Here is a 7015-nt window from a genome sequence, read left to right on the forward strand (position 1 = left end):
CATCATCTTCCTCATCCTCATCCTCTTCCTCATACTCTTCCACATTCTCATCCTCATCCTCTTTCACATTCTCGTCCTCATCCTCATCCTCATTCTCGTCCTCATCATATCCTTATCCTCATCCTTTCCTCACTCTCATTCTCGTCCTCATCCTTTCCTCATCCTCCTCTTCATCCTATCCTCATTCTCATCCTCCTCCTATCCTCATCTCTAATATTGAAGTAGTAATGAATATAAGATCTTAAGAAAAGTATGCTTAACTTGGCAAATAAACTAAGTCTTAGTTTATTTGTTAAGTGTTTGAGACAAGTAATTTTATGACTTGAAATCAATTTTTAGGTGATCAATCTAAAAAGAGCATTAATAATTTCTCAAACAAGTAAAATTAATCAAAGCACCTACTTGAATGATTAAAATTCAAACTTTTAGAATACAAGAAGTAGAAATACATAACCATATTCAAAAGAAATTGTTAGGAGCATGAGCCATCCATCCAAGGATTGGATGCTTTGAGTTCCAAATGAGATTACAAAATTGATTTTTGCATCTCATTTGCCTCCTCCTTTTCTCCTCTTGAATTATAAACTAGAATTACAAAACTTACTTAAATAAAGTTCCTAAGAACTAAGAACAAGAAGAGATAACTTCAGAGAAGAATTTCTAGGCAAGATGTGAATGAAAATGTGAGATAAATGATGTTTTTTTATTCTAATGAAATGTGCCCTATTTATAGAAGTTCCCTGGACCCGCTGAGCTACTTGTTAGCACCGCTCAGCAGCTGACCAAACCCTTCAGCATGGGTTTGGTCACTTGATCAAACAGCTTTATCACCTCCTTATGCTTGACTCATCAAAGTTAGTTGTGAGCTACTGGACCAGCTATTGTGAGCTACTCTAAAAACCTTATGGTGGGCTACTTGAAGTGATGTCATTGGTGACTTCATGGTTTGCTTGATGGCTAAGTCAAGTCTGGGTGCACACTGCTTAGCACACCTGTTGCACCGCTAAGCTGCTTGTTCAGCAGATTTGACCGTGCTGACTGGGACGTGGCCTGGTGCTTGCTGATCTGGGCAGGAGTCTAGTTCTTCGCTGAGCTGCTTGGTTGCACAGCTAAGGTGCTTGTTGAGCAGCTTGGGCATGTGCCAAGCTCGTGTCTAGCCGTGTCAAGCTTGAGTTCTGACCGTGTCAAGACTAGTCTGATGCTAGGCTGAGCGGCCAAGTAGGTCCGTCAGCTACTTGCTTGAGCAGCTTGGTCTAGGTCAGCTTAGCGTGGCTTGGTCCACGCTCAACTTCCTGCTTGAGCACCTTGATTTTGACTTCTTTTTTTTTACCATGAGTCTTTTTTCTCTTCTTTTCTTCTTTCTAAATCCTACAAAATACATAAAAAAGAAATACAAACACAAATATACAATATTGTGATATTTTATACAAAAAGTATTGTTTTAAGTTGGTTTTTCTCAATTATGCTTAGGACAAGTGCCATAAAATGATGATGAAAATTGTATACTTTTTGCACTTATCAATGCCTAGAGCTCATTGGTCATATCTAGACTTGGATATAAATAGAGTCATTATTCTAAGTAGTTTGGGATGTGTGCCTTAGTAAGTGAGTATAGGTGAGGTGAACCTAGGTGCAAGTCTCTCAAGCCATTATAATTATCACATCACATCCATGAGACATATCATCTAGTTAATTGTATGTTCATACATTAATCACACATTTATATGTGCATATTAGGCATAATATAATTGCTAAAACATGTATAGGAGTTAAGCATAACATATGAGAAGTTTACCTTTTGAACCACCTATTTTAATATGCTACTTAATTCTATTAACGTGGTGACTTAATCGATTAACTCAACTGTTTTTCTGTTATATCAGTGTTTCTGTTACAACTAGTTTCTATTTCAATTCTGCTGCACTGGTTAATCGATTAACGGGTTACCTTAATCGATTAACAGGTATGTTTTGTGTTATAACTGATTTCTGTTTTAACTGCTTAATTGATTGCAACGAATCCAACTGTAAAAACTGCCTAATATAAGTTGAGGCAACTTCCAGAAAATTGTAGCATTGCATTCCATTGTATAGGATTGAATTAGATAGCATATTTCATTTTTGCATTTTGTTTTTGCAAGAGAGTTGCATGTGTGAGGAAGAGAGATTACCATGCCTTATCGAGTCTTTGATTTGCATACTGTTTTTCATATGTTTAGTATCATCCTTATCTTGCTCACATGTTCATGCATTATTTGTAAAGATTTTTAGAGAGGTATATTGATTACTGTTTTTGATTAACTCACATGTATTTGATGACTTGAGTGAATTGTGAGGGGGTTAGTCTTAAGGTCTTTTATTGTAATATTTCAAGCATTATTGTGCTTATAATATCTTGTTGTTGTAATCTGTTTTTGTATGATTTTGATTGATCTCTTGGTGTCGTACCACCATAGAGATCGGGATTCTTCACCAAGACTATGAGGTCTTGATTTGAGAACAAGAATCTTGGATGGGGCTGTTTCGTGAGAAAGGTTTTCTCAGGCGATAGGTAGAGTCAAACCAAGGGTTAGGTGTTCTAGATTTCAAGAAAGAAGCGTCCTATGTTTTGTAAATTGAATTCGTGGGTGTGATCATACATACATTCAATATTGTGAAGAAGAAAGTCTCCCAAGACCAGAAGGGGAGGCATAGATGTAGTTTGTAGTGGACCGCAAACGAACCAGGATAAAAATTTATTTTTGCACGTTGCTCTCTTCTTAAATCTTCTTTACTTTTCTTGCTGTTTCAATTCGAGTTAATAGATGATATTTTGCGTAATTGTACCCTTCCATATGCTTATTAATAATGCTTAAAAATATCTGCTTTATTTATGTTCATTTGATTTTAAATAACTGTGCAATTTGCTGCTCTGATTAACTGGGATGTTTCCAGAACTGGATTTTGGTGTGAGAAGCGATGATTTATAATCGCTACACCTATGCTATTGATACCTAACAAGTCAAACTGCAAATAAAGAGATAAGATGATAAAAGCGAGATAAGATGAGAAGAAAAATAAATTCATAACAACAAACAAACAAATACAATATTGTAACTTGTAACTAAATGTGTGTGTATATATATAAATGGAGATCGGTTACATAACATAGTTTTTGAGGGATTGGCCATTGTTAAGGATGAAATCCCTGTAAATCAGACACTAAAGAAGATGATTATAGGAAGAAGAAATCTACAGAATAATAAAATCAATCATACCACGTATACAAAATAAACAAATCAATGAAATACTAAACAAAAAAATCAAAGAAAAAATAAGAAAATATATACATAATAAACAAAAAATCAATTAAAAGATCTAGAAAATAAGAACATTTCTACAAATAAGAACATATCTAGAAAGAAACAAATGAATGAAAAAAATTAATAAAAATGCACTTTAAATAACATATTTACAAAATAAGAACAAATCTACAATGATGAAGATTGAGTAGCAGTATACAGAAGCCATAATATTAGGTTTAAACAAAATGATGATTGACGAATGAAACATTGGATTGTAGACATGTGAGAGAATAAGAGATAGATACGAAACGAAAGGGGGAGAGAAGACGATGGAGATATGAAATGATAATGGAGAGAAAAGTAATTCACATGTGAAAAGGGATTCAATCCCCTTTATTGTGATATGCAATTTCTTCATAGAATAAAAAACAAATGAACTCATTAACCATTAGTATTAAAATATACAATGTACAAAAAGGGAATATACAATGTTGAAAGATACATATTATTAACATATACATGTTTTGGAGGGAAAGTTTCGATTGAAAGATTGACATATGTCATGAGAGACATTTTTTGATTGAGAGATTTTGATTGAGGGATTGACACATGTCATGCGGGACCTTTTTTTGTTATATAGAAAATAGGTAATAGATACGATTAATAGAAAGAATGTAACAAAAATTATCTAGATTATAAATTTGTTGAAAGTAGAAAATAATTTTATTAATATAAAAAATTAATTTTACTTGTCATAAAGAAATTTGTATATTCAAACACATCAATATTGTACTCATTGTTTATGATTTTATGTTTGAAAAGCTTAAAACATACAATTAAATATGGAGAATTTGTGAACAATTTAGACAAAATGTTAACTTATGACAAAAAGTAAAATGTTGATCAAAAGGAGAGAAAAATGTTTGAAAAGTCTTATAATGAGTTCTCTAATTTGTATAACTCAATATTATTTTATTCTAAAATAATATCAATTTCAAAATTCACATTATTATTATTTGATTTTAAAATAACTCCAAAGACATATAATTGAGAATTGAATACACACAATTGAGAATTCAAAATACACATTAAATTCAAATAAAAAATGATATTATATGAATATTTGAATAACACATTTTCCTATAAATAAAATCAACACTAATGTTACAACTCATTATTATTTTATTCTAAAATAAGATCAATTTAAAAATACACATCATTAATATTTGATTCTAAAGTAACTCATAACACATAAATTTCAAATTGTATGATATAATATATCTCCTCTATATTCTCTATATAAACATAAATATAAAAATTTCTTTCTCCATTCTAGTTTTTTTGGGATCCATCTCATATAGAAAAACGTTGTATGAACTATTAAGTTGTTACATTTGAAAATGTTGCAGGAATCTTATTTCAATCTCATACATTATTTCCCTTAAAATTTAATGTTGAAAAATTATTTAAATTATAATAGAAAATTAAGAGCATTGATTTCTAAAAGTAAGATTGTATGGATTTTGAGTCACATATTTTGTTGTAAACATTGTCTGCTCCATATACTATTTGTTTTTCAATGGTAAAAAATATAAAATTAAAATATTTTTAATTTATGTTTTACTTTTATGATCAATGAGAAACAAATGTACATGAAGTGTTACAGTTTGGGACAGAAATGGAAAACAAGAGAATTCTAACAAAATTTCAGGCAGAATATCTTGAATGAGGATTTGGGATTTGCACTACTTTTTTAGAAAGCTGAGAAACTAACATTAATATCTCATTTATGTATTGAAATTATTAAATTAGATACTCTACCTTTGTGACAAGTGTACAAAGTAAAGACATTTTTGTCAATATGAAGGATTGTTAGAATTACTAAAATGACACTCTTGATTTGTGGTAAATATAATTTCTACTCTTAGTTTGTTCAACATATCTACTATTTTCAACTCTAAAAAAAGTCAGTCACATGTATCATTTTGTATTCTTTTAATTTCTGTCTTTGTTGGTTGATATACCTTTTCAAATTGTCTTCACCAAACTTATCATCTTTAACTCTCAAACCAACTCACAGTTATGATTTTATTTTTATACACTTTCAATTTTTTCATCATTTGTGGTAGATGTAATTTCTATCTTTGTTGGTAGATATACTCTTCAAATTGTATTCAATAAATCTATAATCTTCAACTCACTCACAAATATGATTTTCTATTCTTTTAATTGTTGTTTTTGTTGGTAGATAATCATATAAATTTAACATATTTTATTAGACAAATCTATCATCTTAAACTCTCGAACTCACTCAAATTTATGATTTTCTATTCTTTTAATTAGTGTATTTGTTGGTAGATATACTTTATTATATTTCAATTTTTTCTTTGTAAACTCTTCCAATTTTTAGTTTGTTGAGGTATGATTTTATTTTTATACTCTTTCAATTTTTTCTTTGTAGACTCTTTCATTTTTATTTTGTTGATAAATTATTTTATCATATAAATTTTTGCATCATAAATGTTGTTTTCTTCATCTTCTTTTGTCTTTGTTTCAGCATTTACAAAAGACAGAACTCACATCCTCGAACACAATTATTAGAGGTTGCAATTTATACTATTTCATTTTTTTCTTTGTAGACTCTTTCAATTTTTACTTTGTTGAGGTATGATTTTATGTTTATACTCTTTCAATTTTTTCTTTGTAGACTCTTTCAATTTTTATTTTGTTGATAGATTTATTCATCATATAAATTTTTGTATCATAATTATTTTTTCTTCATCTACTTTTGTCTTTGTTTTAGCATTTATAGAAGATAAAACTCATCTCCTCTAACACAATTATTAGAGGTTGCAATTTCTACATGTGTACAAAGTAATATATTTTTTATTATGTTTTATTGTTCACACTTGAATTATGGATTTGTCATGCTATTTGTTTCAACATTTGTAGAAGAGAAAACACACCTCCTAGAATATAATGATTAGATGTTGCCAATACTATTTGAGTGTAATTATAACTCTTCCTTAGGATCCTTTTAATTGTAACACGAATTATGCCCCGAAAATTACTCCACAAATATAACGCCCAAAAATGGGAAAAAAAAAAGTTTTGAATAATGTAACATAAACTTATCATCTTTATATTCGTTTCTTTTTCGGGTCATCACTTTAAGTAACATACATTGCGGAAAATCAAAAACCGTTACCTAATGGTAACCAAAAATAACACAATATAACTTTGAAGAATACTTCATTTAATAACGGTAAATATCTGTACGAAATGCAAATTAGAAGAAATATTCGCCCAAACTGAAATTACACAAAAGGCTCAGACATTCAACACATCAAAAAGTACCTTACATAGATCTAAGTCGCAAGGGCTTGTGTAGGTGTACTGATCTCCCTCAATCCTCCATGCCCCCTCCTGGGAGATCGAGAAGTGGTAACTCCGAATCCTGACCGAGCGATCCATCTGAACAAAACGCAATCTGAAGACAAATAGAAAGAAGAGGGAGTAAGACATCTAATGAATATTACTCATAGACGGCGTGGAATTACACAGAATATCACATCCAGACAGACACGCATAATAAACACAATATATACATCACATATAAAAATGCACAATGATGAATGATGTTATAATCTCAGATTATGAGGATCAAAGTCCACAATCTCAATGTATGAATGTTATGCTTGTTTCATCCATCCTTTCACCAATATCCTCCCA

Source organism: Lupinus angustifolius, chromosome LG19 (genome assembly GCF_001865875.1).
Source record: "Lupinus angustifolius cultivar Tanjil chromosome LG19, LupAngTanjil_v1.0, whole genome shotgun sequence".
In the NCBI taxonomy this organism is placed as follows: Eukaryota; Viridiplantae; Streptophyta; class Magnoliopsida; order Fabales; family Fabaceae; genus Lupinus; species Lupinus angustifolius.